The 18,414-nt window shown below is 34.1% G+C and overlaps 4 non-coding genes across 4 annotated transcripts; all 4 read left to right on the top strand.

Annotated features, from left to right (window-relative positions):
• The first annotated feature begins 13,350 nt into the window (after window positions 1-13,350).
• Window positions 13,351-13,467, top strand: Trnal-caa. Its single transcript has 2 exons — window positions 13,351-13,388; window positions 13,422-13,467. It is a non-coding gene; the product is annotated as a tRNA-Leu (tRNA).
• A 1,072-nt stretch (window positions 13,468-14,539) lies between these two features.
• Window positions 14,540-14,656, top strand: Trnal-caa. Its single transcript has 2 exons — window positions 14,540-14,577; window positions 14,611-14,656. It is a non-coding gene; the product is annotated as a tRNA-Leu (tRNA).
• Window positions 14,657-15,851: 1,195 nt separating this feature from the next.
• Window positions 15,852-15,968, top strand: Trnal-caa. Its single transcript has 2 exons — window positions 15,852-15,889; window positions 15,923-15,968. It is a non-coding gene; the product is annotated as a tRNA-Leu (tRNA).
• A 443-nt stretch (window positions 15,969-16,411) lies between these two features.
• Trnal-caa lies at window positions 16,412-16,528 on the top strand. The gene is made up of 2 exons: window positions 16,412-16,449; window positions 16,483-16,528. It is a non-coding gene; the product is annotated as a tRNA-Leu (tRNA).
• Window positions 16,529-18,414: the final 1,886 nt, after the last annotated feature.

Below are 18,414 nucleotides of genomic sequence, written 5' to 3'. Positions count from 1 at the left end.
TCTTGGCCGCATCATTTTTTCAACAGCATAAAAAACAATGTAATTTTGTGATTGGAAATACGTTTTCTTTTTATTGATGAGGGAGGGGCTGTTTATATTTGGCTAGTAATAGTACATATTGTGTGGGACACAGTGATAAACTATAAATATTTTATTATTATTTTTCAAGATAATCCTATTCTTTTTCATTGTGTCAAATGGTTGCCAAATTGGCTATAGTGGGACACAGTGATAAAGTACAACTTTCTTTTTTAATATTAATTAATATAAGCCGTTTATGAGATTTTGTAATGGACTGCTTTTTACTTTTAGACAGCTTAATTTTTCCAACTGTGTATTCTTCTTTAATACAAAGCTTTCTTATCAAAGTATCGATCGGATCGGAAAGAAGAAGAAACTCTCACTTTTATCTTTTTGATCATCGACATTGCTTTAACTTGATTCGCTAATAAGTTTAGTAGTTCTTCCCATTATGGGCTCCCTAGCTTCCAAAAATGTTTCCGGAAGTCCACATTGTTGAAAATTAATAAAATTCTGAAATTCTCCAATTACAGATAACATGGTAAAGTAAATTTATGTATAAGGGTTACTTTGTAACATTTTAATGTATTCCAATGTAATTCTATGTAATTTCCATCATATTATTTATTAGCGAAGCCCGTTTTGGTATAGCCTACCAAATATCGCTAAGCCAGTCAATTCGAGCGAATGACACTTTCGAGCGGATGCCAGTTCGAGCGGATGCCAGTTGGAGCGGATGCATTTGTGTGAACAATAATAAGGGCGAATTTATCGTCGCCCTATTCTTGTATTTGTTTGAATTGCAAAAAATGCTCTTGCACTAAAGTTCTAAAATGTTTTTGGTACTTTTTGATAATTATTGCATGTTTCAATTACAGTCTTGGCAAATCCGACTACCAGATGAACGCTAGCAAACACTAGGCCTACATTTTAACTAATTTCGTACATTTCAGGTGAATTCACGGTTTTTGTCTCCAGTGGGGTTTTGTATTTAAAAAAGCAAATTGTATTTGTAATTGAATTATATAGTGTTGTAACTGTATTTGTAGATTTACGATTTAGGCCTATATTTGTAAATGATAGTAATTCTTTTCATTTCATACACATGGAGCACCCTACTAATTTTAACCTAATCGATATCGTAATATAGGTGCAGTCATTGTGCCAATGCGCTAAAGAGTGAGCCTAATATACGTCTGAGATGAATTTCGTATGCATGATAAAACATGCAACAATCATAAAACCTCTACAGAAAAATATACTATATAATTAAAAATATATATGAATTATCCATCAATTTATGTACAAAGAAACAATAATGCATTAAAAATTAAAAAATAAGATTAATATCAAATCTATCCAAATGTAGTCAGGGCCGAGTTGGTTTTGGTCCGAGTTGGCTTCTGGACCGAGTTTGTTTTGGTCTGAGTTGGTTTGGGGCCGAGTTGGTTTTGGTTTTAGTTGTTGTCTGGGCCGAGTTTGTTTTAGTCCGAGTTGGTTCGGGACCGAACTTGCTTTGGTCCAAGTTGTCGTCTGAACCGAGTTGGTTTTGGTCCGAGTTGGTTTAGGTCCGAGTTGGTTTTGGGACGAGTTGATTTTGGTCCGAGTTGATTTTGGTCCGAGTTTTTGTGTGGCGCGAGTTGGTATTGGTCCGAGTTGGTTTGAGCAGAATTGGTTTGTTTTGGATGGGATCATTCATCTCTAATAACAACCTTCAGCCATAAACGGATTAACAAAAATATTTTTCGCTGATTAACTGAGATTTTAAAGTTAGGCACCGAATATTAAAAACTGGGTGAAAGGGGCGCAACCACGTTTTTCTCAAAAAATGTAGCCTACTGGGAGATTTACACCCCCATCTATGTAGTGTAAACAAATACGTACATGTGTCTGACGAATCAGAACGAGTTACGGTAATTAATAGGCGGGTCCAGGAAATACAAACGTAAGCCTATCCAACAAAACTTTATTGGTGAATACAGTCAATTGGAACGTACGATGTCGAGTACATTATCAAAGTTAAAGGGGTGGGGTTTTAAAGCGAAAATGTGTATTTTGGCCGAGTGGGCTCAGCTAGCTAACTACAGCCTTGACAAAAGCACTGGTTCCAGCCTCTCCTCGCCCAGTTCGGTTATTAGAACCAAGCCTTCTAAGACAAGGACTTAAAATGGAGGTCCATTAATTGTTTCGGATGGTTACCCCGATACTATGGTTTATTTCATCCCCCGTCGTTGTGGAATAATGTGAACATGTAGCTAGGCCTACTATAAGCGCCTTATTACGGCCGCCAGACGAACCATGCCCATACGCAATTCAGCACGAGGCTACGAATTATGGGTTATTCTCCTACCTTTACCATCTTAATTTTTAATACAGTAAAATATATTCAACAAAAAACAAAAATTATAACCATGGTGGTAGGGCTATATACAGTATTAGCAAATAAACGTTGTCCAATATATAGGCCTACTTGAATTCTACTGTCATATTTGTGAAATAAGTACTGTACATGATGTAAATGCCAATTTAGATATACATACACACTAACGTTCATATAAAACACTAATATACTCCATCTGCGTTAAAACATCCATAAGCTTCTCTTTGTGTTGATATGGCAGATAAACTGAATAATAGGCCCCAATGATAATAATGATGGCAACAGTAGCGCGGCGGCACCGTGGGATACGACGACGAAGACAACAACAGCAACATTATCGAAATCATCTGGTCACTATATTTTATAAACATTATTTTTTTAATCACATCAGATTGTCTTAAAACAACAAACTATATTATTTGATGCTTTTTATTGGAGTTTTTTTTTTATATCAAACTTAGATTAAGCGGTTAGGATTCGCATTTACTGCTGGAATTAGATACAAATTAATGAAACGAAGAAACTGGGGACCTTCTTGTATTGAAGAAAGCGTTAACAAAAACGACTGATACACAATAATAAACTACCTTTATGTCGCCCTAAAGTAATATGTTGTATATCGATGAACTTTATTGTTACTGTTAAAAATATATGAATGCCAATACCGTCTTAAAACACCTTCAAAATTTATCAGCTATGAAACTAAACATTAGAAAAAGAAAAGTTTGTTTTGAAAGAAATTTAAATGCAGTAGTAATGCGTCCTGAGTGATATCCAATTTGAAAATACCAGGATTTGTTATAATTACTTAACACGATTTACGTTGTTTCCGGTGTTTACTTTCATGGAACGATTACTTCTGAAAACGACAGGACAGAGGCAATTTATTGACAAATCTCTTCTAACTTATATAAGAGAAGATTATTCTTTAAAGTTAGTAAAGCTCCAGCCTATACACGGTAACTTCCCTGGAAATTCTGAAAGAAAGTGGTTCAAGTTGTGACCATTCTCACAAAAAAGTATCAATCTGAAATACATTATTTGGAATAGCATTTTCTTGGAAATAAATGCACTTAGGTCTTTTTAATCAAGTACAAATTTTACTGTTCAACTCTTATCTAGTAAAATTAAACAATGGGAGTATATCTGATCTGATTTAGAAAATTATTTCGTTTGTTTAGTGGGAGATCTTGCAAAACCCAACCTAGGCCAACACATCATCAAGATCAAAGCGTGTTTCCCTTGCACCAACAGAGTCATTGTAAAATGATCGTCCGATTCCAAACTCTTGCACTAGGGGCTAATCTTCAGACTTTTGTCATAGTGACTTTTTTTGTTTTGAGGCTCCAAGGCACTTGTCTCAATGAATGAAATGAAACATAGGTTGACTGTGTACGGAGTGTATGTTTGTGTATATGGATTTTTTTTTTCATATTTTCTTACTTTTGCATCGTAGCCACTTATAAGTTAATGTTTAAATTTGTAATAAAAAATATTAAATTATATATTTTTATAAATGATAAATATTTATGAAGATAGTTAATTGTTTGAAGGAATTTCACTATATATGACTCTGATAATAAACTCTTCAGTTTGACCTGTTTCCGTATCTGTATCTTCATTGATATCAGTGTTAGAGTGTGTACTATAATAATGTGGGTGTTGTTTACACATTTACTGAAAAGCTCATTTCAAATATAAAGTTCATGCTAGTGAATGTATTTGTGTAGTCGTGTGAAGGTCCCCACGTCTCTTAGCGTTGACGTGTCATTGAGAATCTCCTATTTTTTAACCATTTCTTATACTGTACTTCACTTCATGATCAACTTCAACTAAAATGAAACGATTTGTATACAACCACAGAACTTGCGAAAAAGGATATAATAAACAATACAAATGGTTTATTGCTTTTAGATTTGTATTGTTTATTATCCTGTCGATCGTTTGGATCTATTATTCATGATTTGAGTTACAACAGTTATGTTGATAAAGAAGAATGTATAAGACTGGAAAAACTTCTTAAAAAATGCAGAAAAGCTGAAGCTGATGTTAATTTTTTGAATATATTATTGACCTAAAAGCTCCACAGAAAGAAATGTACAATGGTGTTAATGTTTCACTAAGGAACACTTCGTGTTAGTATATTTTATAAGTGTATCTTGTGTTTCATTCGGGAGTAAACCGGTAACCACTGAAGTTTTACAAGTACCGAAGTAATATACTATTTCATGATCACCAGTGGTTGTTTGCAACAATAATGCACTTTCGTACTACTATGTTAGAATCTAGACAGCATATTTTCTTGAATAGTTCCTAGAACGCCTATATATTTCCTGAATCTGGTTACACTTTATAATAGAAGCACGCCTACACGGCTCATTAATTATTTTGAGATGTGTTGCTAGAGGAATGAGCGTTGTCAAATATGACGTCAATAATTCTGTCTGATATGACTGTTTGTATGTATAGCACTCGAGCAAACGTCGGACAAAATAATCAAAAGAAGGGGCGATGGTAAACCAAACTTTGACCGGATAAGAGAAATCTCAGTTTGTTTAAACTTGCTCAACCATGGTTTATCAATACCGGTATATTATACTTTTTTCTAGGTGATTTAGCAGAAACTTTGAAATTGAGAAGTACGTTTAATTGATTATTACCAATGTACTGGTAAAAGTAATGATGTGACGTTTAAAGGACTAATGAAACAAAATATCATTAAAAAGGGATCTAAAACAGATAGGCCTACTTGTGAAGCCTCGCTAAGTTTTAAAATTAATAATACAAAATCATATAACCAAGCACTTTTATACAAAATATATGCGGTATACACTTATTCAAGTCTACCTAATTTTAATTTCTTTATGTTTATATAGATCAATGAACGTTTTACTGCAAAGTTTTAAATTGTTGATGAAAGTAAACATTTGCTTACCCCTCTGTTAACCTCTTTTACCTCAGTGATTATGTCGGGGTGCACAAAACCCACGCATTCTAGATTAGCCTTACACTAATGATTTACTTCTGAACATCCGATAAGAATATTATACGATATGGGCCTACGGTATTTGTACCAACCATAGAGTCAACAGATAAACCAAACAGGAGATGTATCTATTTAATACTTATCAAACGCCAAATGATAGCCATATAAAAAGGCTTTCAATCCAAGATCTTCTCAGAACAGATCATTACTTTGAATGGCCTAGACACTAGGCTCGTGATATTCAAAAAAAGCAAACGCAACACCTTTTGAAGGTGTGGAACAATCCAAAAATGGGCCGGTTAATGCTGGTAGCATTAGGCCTAGCCATTCTAATGGCTTACAGTTCGGGGTTTCCAGTAAACAAGAACAAAAAGGTAGGTCCGCATCCGAAATCAATATTTTTTTTTAATTCTGTATAGGCGTTTGATGATAAGTTCTTAACCAATCTGAAGTCTATCTTCTGAGACCTGCTTTTCGTATTACTGATACTCTTGCAACGATAACTATTTATTTATGTTGCTTATAGTAAACTTGTTCTTAAATACTAAATCATGCTTTGTTAAAGCCCCATCCCGGCAAAATTTCAGTTGTTAAGAAAAATCTGATTTTTATATGTTATAACAATTTATAAATATAGGCCCCTAATACGAAATTCTAGTTTAGTAATTAGACATTCTTTAATATGAAAAAATGTAAAATAAGACTGAAATTTGATATTGTATGTGTGTATGTGTGTGTGTGTGTGTCTTCCACACAAAAAATAAATAAAAAATAAATGCGGATGAATTTTTCATGTTTGACTTTGCGACAGGTCTGGTAAGAAATATAGTAGGCGCCGAAAACGTTAGCCTATCTTACCTCGATTTGGTTCTGTTATCACACATTAAAACGGCGACATGATATTTTCCGTTGCTAGTATTGACACTTATATAAATATAATATTTTAACGGAATTATTTCAAATTTGTTAAAAAAATGATTCTGACCGAGATTTTGACACTTAACAAACATATCTGAGCTCAACTCGATCGACCGCCAGTGTGCGAGATGCAAAGTACAAAAACTAATCTCATTAGAGAGGGCGCACTTTATCGACTAAAGCGAGAGCATGCCAGCGGATTCGATCTACAACCTCTGAATTTGCCTAGTAATGAAGAATTCTTCGAGAAAATGGTAATCTCCTATGAGAAATAGTCGGTATTTCTCAATTTTTTAAAAATTCTTTTGCGTAAAACTAAAATTTATGCCATTATTTTTTTTCATTGCATACAATAATTAGTGTAATGCATATCCTTTTTTTTCTAAAAAATCTTTTTTTAGTGAACTTTTGCCGGGAATGGGGCTTTTTGTTCGAAATGCAAACGATAATAACATCGCCGCCTGTCGGCCTATTCGGCTGGTTCAAGCAGTTTTTAGACAGGTAAAAATAATGAAGCAAACCACTGATATAACATAAAATACTATTGGTTGAAAAAAGTCCATGTCACTTTTGATAAATAAAAAAAACTATCTAATCAGAAACAGCCTTTCAAAAAATACAAAGGGAATATGACGTCACATCATACAAACCGTCCCAAATGCGAAATTTTGAGACGGTCGGCATGGTGCATGCTGGAGAAATGTAAGTATTTAATGCAATTTAGAAATATAAAATTTCCAATAACCAATAATACAATGTGACCATATAGATAGACAACGATATTACTGAATTTATTTTTACATACATGCTGTACGGTATTTTTCGAAAACTAATAGGATAATTATAAATGTTGTAATTTCCAGCTGGTGTGTAAACCAGAGCGGAGCGTACCATTATCGCTTAGGTGAAAGGTTGTGTACATCAGTAGAGTCTGTGTAGACGCACGCCTAGACCTAGGCCTACATTGTATAAATGGAGAAAAGTCATCCTGCTCATGTTAATGTTTAAATTGTTTGAATTATTTTAGTTGATAAAATTTTAGATTTTCTACCATTTACCACATTTTACCACAAGTTAGATACTGTCTCTTGTTCTCTACCAACACTGTCTCTTATACACATCTAGATGTGTATAAGAGACAGCCTTTGTACTGTATTAATTTTAATTAGGGATTTTTCAGTGAGTTAAGTAAGCATATAGGTCTATTAAATAAATCAATACTATGTACTGTTTTAGCTATTAATCTTTATTTTCTACCTTTACTTGTAACACCTTGTATTTTTAAGTTGAATTTTTTGATATCCATGTATTTTTGTATTTAATTTTAATTAGGCTTTTACATACGTAATTTTAAGTAAATATTGATGTCTAATAATATGTAGCTCGTACAGTAGTTGTATTAGTAGTTATAGTAGGCTACTGTATATTTAAGCTGTTAAGATGGTAAGAATGTTTTTAATTTTTCTTTTATTTTTCAATTTAATCTATTACTGTTTGCTACCTAATAAGTTCTTATTTATATTTTGTCATTTGTGCAGGTGATGCAGAAGCAAAATAGACTAGAACAATTAGAAGAGAAGTGTAAACGAATGTTAAAACACAGAGTTAAGTGCAGCAGTTTCGGTAAACATGGGCACAACAAAAAGACCTGTAGGTAAAGTTTATGCGTCATCGAAAAGAATTGTTGAATTAGAAGTTTGCAATTGTATTTTATCCCTGAACCCAGGCCTACCTTTCTGCAATGAGAATGTGTAAAGTTGACTTAATGCCATTACAGATTGCTTTATTAAATGAATTTGTTGTAATTAAAAGTTTGCAATTGTATTTTGTCACAGAACACATGCCTAAACATTCTGCAATGAGATTGTGTAAAGTTGACGTAATTAATTATTATTTAGAGGTTGTTCTATCATATTCTACTTTATGAATATTTGGTTATCATTGCAGGACAATATCCTGCTTTTATTACACACAATGGAGTTAAACTACTGTTTATTGATGCAGCTATAGATAGGCTATCACTTATTTAAAAAAAAATGTATAATCAACTGTTACTACCGTTGTTTTCCTGTTAGCTTTATTAAAATAAAAAAAGAGTATAAAGTACTGAATAGTCCTTAGTAGAGTATTACGTTTAAATACCTGTACAGTTTAATTTTATATGTGGTGATTTATTGTGCGCGGTGGTAGTGATGAACAGACAAAACTGACGACTATGAACGACGCTCTTTCTCAATGACCCCCATTGTAATAATGGGAGCGTCCAAATGGTCAAACCATCTACGCGAATCTAATGGAACGTTACTGTGGTAAAGTTTTTGATTTGTTTTTGATCATACTCTGAGACGAAAAAAAAAACGGGTAAAAACTTACATGTAAACAGTTGTGTGATGCGGATGTGTATCCGTAGCTTAACTGTTTTTTAACCAATGTAATGTCCATAAAAATCAAAAGAAAATGTTTTTGAAACTATTTGCAAGTAAGCCGACGTTTTGGGAAATTAGACCTATGATTTTACAATTGCATTTTGATTTTAACGTAAACATTTTCTGCCTGTTGCTCGTTTAGGCAGAGATATTGAGCAGTGAACAATAAAAATCAATTATACCATGTTACCTTGCCTGTCTTGACTTTGAAACCCAAAAATATTAACAGAAGTCCTTGTCAGCATTGAATGATTAGGAATAAATTTTAACCAAGTAACAGCTCAGCGATAATTATTTGGCAGTGTTGCCTTGATAGGGAGCTTTCGATTACACAACGGTAAGATATAGAACAAAATGATACCTCGTGTACTTGACAACTGACCAATCACAACTTGTTAAATTAACATCGGATCTAGAAATACGCGAATCTCCCATAAGCAAGTTTAAATTACGACCTTACACTCAACCATGTTCTCTACGAATGGCTAGGTCGTTTGAATTGTGGGAACTTCGCAACATTAGGCCTATCCAAGTGATGGGCCTAACATAACGGTCCATTCTGACACGGATTTAATTGAATTTATGCTGTGCAGAAAACGGTCACGAATCCGTTTTAAGGTCTGTTCGTTGCGTAATCAAATTCTCCCTTTAATCTCTTTTGATCTATTTGTACTAATTGATAGGCCTATTATAGAATTGATGTTACACCCACTTAATTGATATCTTGATTTAATCGCCCACACTTATACACCACTAGATACAGCATATCTGTTATTTCTGATAATGCAATAGGTATTGACACATGATCTACGTTTCGAATTTAGTTTAGTTTCTGAATTTTAATAATACTTATCTTTGTAAATGATCGAATGTGTGCCACTGAAAAGCACCACAAAACGTGATGTTTTCCGCTATAAGCGGCGCTCTCAAATCACTGCCTACGACTGTTAAATAAACCTATCAGTTTTGCTACACGTCGCGGCGCATAATCGCGCCTAAATTATTACCCAAAGTGCCTCTGTATTTTGTATCATCGGAACGATAAAATATACAACTGATTTTTTTTTTCGGACTTATAGTACTAACGTTGTTGTTAATACTTAGACTTATTTTTGACCAGTTTTGAATAAGCAGCTCTCTTAAATAAGAACCACACATGGTTCTCTACCAACATGATGGCCGCACGCTCATTTGGTTGAGATACATACATGATAGATTCCCTAGACTCCCGTTAAATTTCATATGAGCGTTTAATAACAACAACAACAACACCAACAACAACAACAACAACAACAACAACAACAATAATAATAATAATAATATTAAAATAATAATTATAATGAATGATAATTATATTAATAATGAAAATGCTGATGTGATTATGATTATGATGATGATAATTATACCACTTTACGTTTTACATGTTTATCGGAAACTGTACGGCGCTCTGGTTTTATTTTATTTTATTTATTTATTTTTTTATTTATTTTTTTTTTGGAAGGGCACCTAATAAGTGATTTAATAGTGAAAAATAACTAGCGCGACGCAGTGAAATACTGGGGCGGGTTCAGATAATTCCAAGAGTAGGTGCAGAAAGAAAAGGGACACTCCTGTATAAATGACAAACTTATAAACGTGGAAAACCGTCTTCTGACCATCCCATCTTTTGAGTGAGTGAGCCAAAATAATATTAGATTAACATTAGCCTGAAAATGATTCTCATAAATGATCCCACCCCCACCCGGAAAAATGAAGGAAAAATACTACTGTACAAGTACAATATTTTGCCGCTAAAAAACACTCCTGTTTAGGGGTGGGGTGAGGTCTGGACATTCGGCTATCATCATCCCTTCTGGATCCGCCCCAGGAATACTATGAGGTTTAGATAATCATTCTGTAAACCCCAGTCGGCCAACTACTGCAATTATAGTCATATAAACAAGATAAACTATGTATAAACTTTACTTTTGTTCCTTACTCAAATTAGTATATGATTATTTAAAAAATAATTATTAAGATGATACTAACTTTTTGCGGGGGGCTGGGGGATGTGATGTACATGCATATTCATTGGATTTATTTTGATAACATAATATAATTGAAAATTTGAAGACTTCCTGCCGATTAAGTTCAGAAACCATAGTTAATTCATCCTTACAGTTACTTTTAAAATTGTCGTAATTTTATAGTTTAGAGCAATAATTATACTTTTATTTTTTTCTACAGGAACTGATCAGTAATAATCGAGAAGACGAAGTGGCAGAAAGATTAATTGACGAAATTGATCGATATTTGACTCTAAGAAAAGGTGGAGGAGGAGGTGGTGGTGGTGGTGGTGGCGGCGGAGGAGGTGGTGGTGGGGGCGGGGGGGGGGGGGGGGGGGGAGGGGGGGGGGGAGGGGGGGGGGGAGGGGGAGGGGGGAGGGGGGGGGGGGGGGGGTGGTCCATTGTATCATCCCCCCCCCCCAAATATGTTGACTATGTATGGGATAAAATGGAGCTTTACACACTTCAAAAGACTGTCACAGAAATAATTTGCAATGTCTTATGCGCTTACAAAGATGAAAATTAGCATAATGTTAATGTTGGAAAATAAGTTTTTTAATTGCAATTTTTAAAATTCATTAGGCCCCACAAATGGAGGAAAACAATTTTATCTTTTTAAAACATTTTTTAATAGTGAAATTTACGTCTATAAATATTTGTTTTGAAGCACTTATTTACCCCATCTTATTTGTCTTTTCGGTTCTCTTTAAATGGTGAATTATATTGAACAATATTTATTCATGTCTTTAGTACAAAATGTATTACGTATGTAAAATATTATTTTACGTCATTGATGTTGGTGACGTTTGAAATGTTCCAACTTTTTGGCCTCTACTATCATTTTGTAAAATGTTAAGCCATAGTTTTCAGTTTAAGTAATGAAAGAATGTTATGTGGACTTTGAAGAACTATCGGTGTCTGAAGCCTGTTTGCATGCTGCCATTTAACTTGCAGTCTTTTTTCAACATGATTTGAATGTATTATTTCGTTTCCTAACAATAATTCCATTAACAAAGTATTGTTTTGTAGCCCGAAGCCAATGTTAGGACTTTAGAAAATATTTTATAAAGTGTTGCAATAGGATATAACTTAACTTCAGGGAGTACCGGTACTTCAAGACCATTTCATTGTTTTCATAGGTTAAGCCTACTTGCAGTATTTCATACTAATAAATTGTTCTCAACGAATGAAATGTTTTATTTTGTTTCCTTCCATGACAATTATAAGAAAGCTTTTGTAATCTTACCAAAACGATGCTGAATACAGTTACATCATAGCAAACACTAACCGTTTTTAATACTAATAATAACTTTATTGTCTGTCTTTGAAACAGAAGCACTAATGATAAGTGCAACAAAAATAACATGTAAAGGATCACCTTTTAACAATAACAAAAAATATGCGAAAATATGCATTTCATAATAAAGAAAAAAACTCAAAATACATTAAAAATTTATGGTTGGGTATGTAAGAAACGACGTTTACACAACGTTGTGGTAACGTTGCAACATTATTTACTTCTGAATGAAAGGATTCTTATAATGTTATTATAACCTATCTACCAATATTCGGACATGGCTTATAGTAATGATCATAATATTATATCATATTATAATATTGGTCAATGGTGGATCCACATTTTCGAAAGAAGGAGGTCCAGGGAGGGACTTTTAGGAATAGAGGGTGTAGATCACCTCAGTCCAACCATGGGTGGGTTGATGATTATGGCCCCTCTAGATCGCTGGAAACAGCACTCTCAGACTTCAATTTTAATGTAATTTTTTTACTTCCATTTTCTTTTATATTTAATTTTTTCTTATTTAATTATATTTAGGGTGCGGCCGGCTGTTCCCCTTCCCCTAGAATCTGTCACCAATAACTGTACAATTCAACTATTATTAAGTTAAAACAGTGTAGAAAAGAAATATAATGTCGCAAGTCCTTTCTAAAAACTCCGGTCCAGACTTATACACCAGATAATTGTTAATACCCGTGAGTGAGATCTGACTCTGAGATGATGACAACAGGATGACTTGAATTGTAAAGCGACGAGTGTTCTAGTCTTTTTACTTATTAATTTGCAACATGCTTGTTTAATTTTGTGATAATTTCATATTGTGATAAAATATGACAGTATTTTGTAAATTAATGAGCTTACATCAAATAATCGTATTTGACTCTAATCGTTTTACTTAGGCCTATTTTTAACGTTTTATATTTTATAATCAATATTGTGATAATATAATAACAGGGTTTTATTTTTAATAAATTAATGATCTTGCCTCAAAAAATCTACTCTAATCTAATTGACAAAACTCCTCTTTGACTTAAAGTCAGGCTCCGGAGGAAAAAAATGTTTTGATATGTTGTAGAACTGATTTTTCTAAAAAATCTGTATCTAATTCACCGTTGCTCAGTTTTTCGTCAAACAACTTTTTTCTGTCTTAGAAAAATCAGTTCTACAACATATCAAAATTTTTTTTCCCTCCGGAGCCTGACTTTAAAACTTGAAATGAACTGCATTTTAATAGCATGGGATTTCTTTTATAACTACTACCCATCGTTTATACGTTTGTCAGGATGGCCAAGCGGTCTAAGGCGTCAGACTCAAGTTCAACTTGCTTTGATTTGTAAAGCGACGGGAATTCTGGTCTCTGAGTGGAGGCGTGGGTTCGAATCCCACTTCTGACACTCCGTTTTGCTTATTTTTTACTCTATTTTTTTATTTTATTTCATCAAAGTCCAACAGTGACCAAAGTCACCCTTTACAGGATTGAATAATAAAATCTAAATATAAATAGGTGAAAATACAGTTACGATAAGTAAGAATAACTAAATATTACTAACATTGGACAACACTTTTTGACGAAAACACATAAGAGAATCACAGAAAATGTCAATAGAAAAATCAGTTTTACATAAAGAATTGTATAACTTAGGCAGACGATTAATAAACCCATGATTAGTAACGTTGACTCTCCCCCAAGGTATTGAAAAAAGGATTACGTAATTGATATTGTGGAACAGAAAGAGAAAAATTAACGGCAAAATTTCCATCGTAGATAGCATTCATACATTTAAAAAGGAAAATTAAATCAAAAAGTTTACGGCGGTCAGCTAATGGGGTTAAGAAATCTTTACTAACAAAACCAAAGTTTTATAATCAATATTGTGTATGTTAATATAATTTTCAATAACAGTTGTTTTTTTTCTGTTCTTTTTGTGTGTGTAAATTAATGAGCTTGCCTCAATTAATCGACTCTAATCTCAGTCTTGTGACCGAGATCTTGACAAAACACACCGCTGATTAAAACTTGAAATGAACTGCATTTATTTTACTATCATATGATTTTTTTTGTATAACTACGCTACCTATTAGTGATTCATCTGTCAGGAAGGCCGAGCGGTATAAGGCGCCAGACTCAAGTACATTTTGCTTTGTATTGTAAAGCGACGGGATTCTGGTCTCCAAATGGAGGTGTGGGTTCAAATCCCACTTATGACACTACGCCTTGCCTATTTTTGGCTCGTTTTATAAATATCAATATTGTGTATGTTAATATAATTTTCAATAACCGTTGTTTTCTGTGCTTTTTTTGTGTGTAAATTAAGGAGCTTGCCTTAAATAATCGACTTAAATCTCAGTCTTGTGACCGACATTTTGAAAAAACGCCCCTCTGATTTAAAACTTGAAGTGAACTGCATTTATTTTACTATCATATAATTTTTGTTTATAACTGCGATACCCGTTGGTCCTGTATCTGTCAGGATGGCCGAGCGGTCGAAGGCGCCAGACTCAAGTACAACTTGCTTTGTATCATAAAGCGACGGGTATTCTGGTCTCCGCATGGAGGCGTGGGTTCGAATCCCACTCCTGACACATACTTTTACTTATTTATAATCACATTGTGATAATATAATTTTTAATAACAGTGTTTTGTAAATTTATGAGCTTGCCTCAAATAATTGACTCTAATTGTAGTCTCGTGGCGTCATGACAAAACACTTATTTCACTTAAAACTTGAGTGAACTGTATTTTACAATCATAGGATTTTTGATAACATAGGCTTTGTATCTGTCAGGATGGCCGTCTATAGGCGCCAGACTCAAGTAAAACTTGCTTTTTATTGTAAAGCGAAGGGTATTCTGGTCGGGTTTTTAATAAAATGGTTTTTGGTGTAATCTTGCCTCAAAAAAGGTGATTTCAATCTCAGTCTTGTGAACGACATCTTAACAAAAATCCTATTTGATTTAAAAAAATTTAAAAATTTAAGTGAATTGCATTTTAATATCATAGGATTTGTTTTTATAACTACACTACGGTACCAATCGCTCATATGTCGCTTGCTTTGCATCGTAAAGCGACGGGTATTCTGTTTTCCGGATGGAGGAGTGGGTTCTAATCCCACTTCCGACATTTTTTTAAACTTATTTACAACATGTTTGTTTCATTTTGTGATAATGTCATATTGTGATAAAATACGACTGTTTTTTAATAACAGTATTTTTGTATGTTAATGAGCTTGCCTCAAATAATCGTAATCGATTATAATCGTTTTACTTAGGCCTATTTTTTAGTTGTTTTATAAAAAATATTTTGATAATATAATGTTTAATAAGGCCATGTAAAAAAAAAAGTTCTTGATCGTCTCCTCTATACTTTAAAAAAAAAAAAAAAGTCACCCAACCAATTTTTTCCCCTTTTTCCGGCAAAATTCACGAAAATATCATCTTTCTGGCCATAATTCAACTTCGGTAAGGCCAGGATTTTTTTGGGATAATTATTTTGTTTTGCAATTGTTTGTTCATATAAATTCCACCTGATCAAACGCTAAATTGGAAGTCAGCCACCATTTACATGACGCCTTGCACAACATCAGGTACGGTATTCATGCCATAGACTTACCATGTATCAGTAGGGTGGTTTCATTACTGATTAAAAAATACACTCCTCCCTCTGACTCTTTTTTTAAAGGACGATTAACAACTCTTTTGTTTACAAGGCCTATAACAGTTTGTTTGTTTGTGTGTTTGTTTGTTTTGTATAACTACGATACCCTTTTGTCATGTATCTGTCAGGATGGCCGAGCGGTCTAAGGCGCCAGACTCAAGTACAACTTGCTTTGTATTGTAAAGCGACGGGTATTCTGGTCTCCTAATGGAGGCGTGGGTTCGAATCCCACTTCTGACAATCTTTTATATTTTTTGACTCGTTTTATAATCAATGTTGTGTATGTTGATATAATTTTTAATAACAGTGTTTTGTAAATTTATGAGCTTGCCTCAAATAATTGACTTTCCGCCGATAATTCAACTTCAGCTGGGCCTGGGATTTTTTGTAATTATTTTGTTTTGCAATTGTTTGTTCATATAAATTCCACCTGATCAAACGCTAAATTGGAAGTCAGCCACCATTTACATGACGCCTTGCACAACATCAGGTACGGTATTCATGCCATAGACTTACCATGTATCAGTAGGGTGGTTTCATTACTGATTAAAAAATACACTCCTCCCTCTGAATTTTTTTTAAAGGACGATTAACAACTCTTTTGTTTACAAGGCCTATAACAGTTTGTTTATTTGTGTGTTTGTTTGTTTTGTATAACTACGATACCCATTCGTCATGTATCTGTCAGGATGGCCGAGCGGTCTAAGGCGCCAGACTCAAGTACAACTTGCTTTGTATTGTAAAGCGACGGGTATTCTGGTCTCGAAATGGAGGCGTGGGTTCGAATCCCACTTCTGACAGTCTTTTATATTTTTTGACTCGTTTTATAATCAGTATTGTGTATGTTAATATAATTTTAAGTTGTTTTTTGTGCTTTTTTGGGTGTAAATTAATGAGCTTGCCTCAAATAATCGACTCAAATCTCAGTCCCCTCTGATTTAAAACTTTAAGTGAACTGCATTTAATTTAATATCATATAATTTTTTTTATAACTACGCTACCCATTGGCCATGTATCTGTCAGGATGTCCGAGCGGTCTAAGGCGCCAGACTCAAGTAAATTTGCTTTGTATTGTAAAGCGACGGGTATTTTTTTTTGTGTGTAAATTAATGAGCTTGCCTCAAATAATCGACTCAAATTTCAGTCTTGTGACCAACATCTTGACAAAACGCCCCTCTCATTTACAACATGAAGTGAACTGCATTTATTTTACTATCATAATTTTTGTTTATAACTGCGCTACCCACTGTTGGTCGGCATTTATCATGTCAGGATGGCCGAGCGGTCTAAGGCGCAAGACTGAAGTACAACTTGATTCGAGTATTCTGGTCTCCGAATGAAGGCGTGGTTCGAACCCCACTTCTGACATATGCTTTTACTTATTTTTGGCTCGTTTTATAATTAAATTGTGTTAATATTTGTAATTGTTAATATTTTTTTGGTAAATTAATGAGATTTTTTTTTACTCGATTCAAAGTCAAATTGTGTTAATATTTGTAATTTTTAATATTTTTTGTAAATAAATGAGCTTGCCTCAAATAATCGCATCTATAAACGCAGTCTTTTGACGTCTTCGACAAAATGTTTATTTGATTTTAAACTTGAAGTGAACTGTCTTTTACTTTGTTTTTTACTTTTTACTTAATTACGAAAATATTAGCGATATTGTTGTGTTTTCAGCGGGATTTGAGCCGACTTGTGAGAAGTCGTTTATTTACGTCATAACTTTGACTATACCAATCCATTAGCTTAGGTTGAAGCGGCAACAGAAAGGCAGTTTTCTTGCGAACTTAAATATTAAAAGTAAATCCCATTGGATAAAATTTTCTTCCGTCATTTTTGCATTCTTTCAGAGGTTTTCGAGAAAAAAAAACTGACCGAGCTCACAACCGGCCCATGGATCTGGTCACATTCAAATATTGTGAACTGTTGAAAATATGGTACGGTACCATCAAATTCTTGTTAAAATTCAATAAATTAATACGTTTGATGTTGGACTTATCTTATTGTTACAGTGATGAATAGATTGGGAATTAATTTTTAATAGTATTCACGTGTAATTGATCGTTTAATGTAGTGCATTCTATATACCCTTTTCGGATAATGAAACCAAACATTGCGCCGTGCAATGTGCTCAATATATAGTGCTTTTCGTATGCTAACAGCCGCAGACTCAAGTAAAACTTGCTTGTTTTGTGGTGGAGGCGTGGGTTCGAATCAGGGACGTAGCCAGGATTTTGAAAGGGGGGGAGGGGAGCCGTTATGCGAATTACGTATGACCCCGGCGGGGTCAAATCCCGCTGTGAAGTAGCGCACTCTGAACGTTCTTAGGACTGTTTGAGAGGATAAAGTGAAAATTGCAATAGACGCATTATAAATAAGCGCAAAAATAATTATATAATAAATCAACAGTGGCAGATCCAGGAATTCGAAAGAGAGGTGAACCAGGGAGGGACTTTCACAGACCGAGGAACCACCCACCTCAGCCCCACGATGGTTGGGCCGCGGAGGTAAGAAAAGTTATGATTAGGGCATCTCTAGATGGCCGGAAATTACACTCTCGCACTTCAGTTTGAATATATTTTCTTTTTTTTTTCCTTAAAAAATGAAGGGGGGGGGGGCCTTGAATCCACCTCTGCTCAAAACATTCTTTATCCAGAATACGCATAATCACGAAAAATGGACA

This window comes from Anneissia japonica, unplaced genomic scaffold, assembly GCF_011630105.1.
Source record: "Anneissia japonica isolate Jap-2015-1 unplaced genomic scaffold, ASM1163010v1 scaffold1764_len714935_cov166, whole genome shotgun sequence".
NCBI classification, from domain to species: Eukaryota; Metazoa; Echinodermata; class Crinoidea; order Comatulida; family Comatulidae; genus Anneissia; species Anneissia japonica.
The sequence above is the reverse complement of the archived record's forward strand: the minus strand, read 5'-3'. Positions and strand labels throughout refer to the sequence as shown.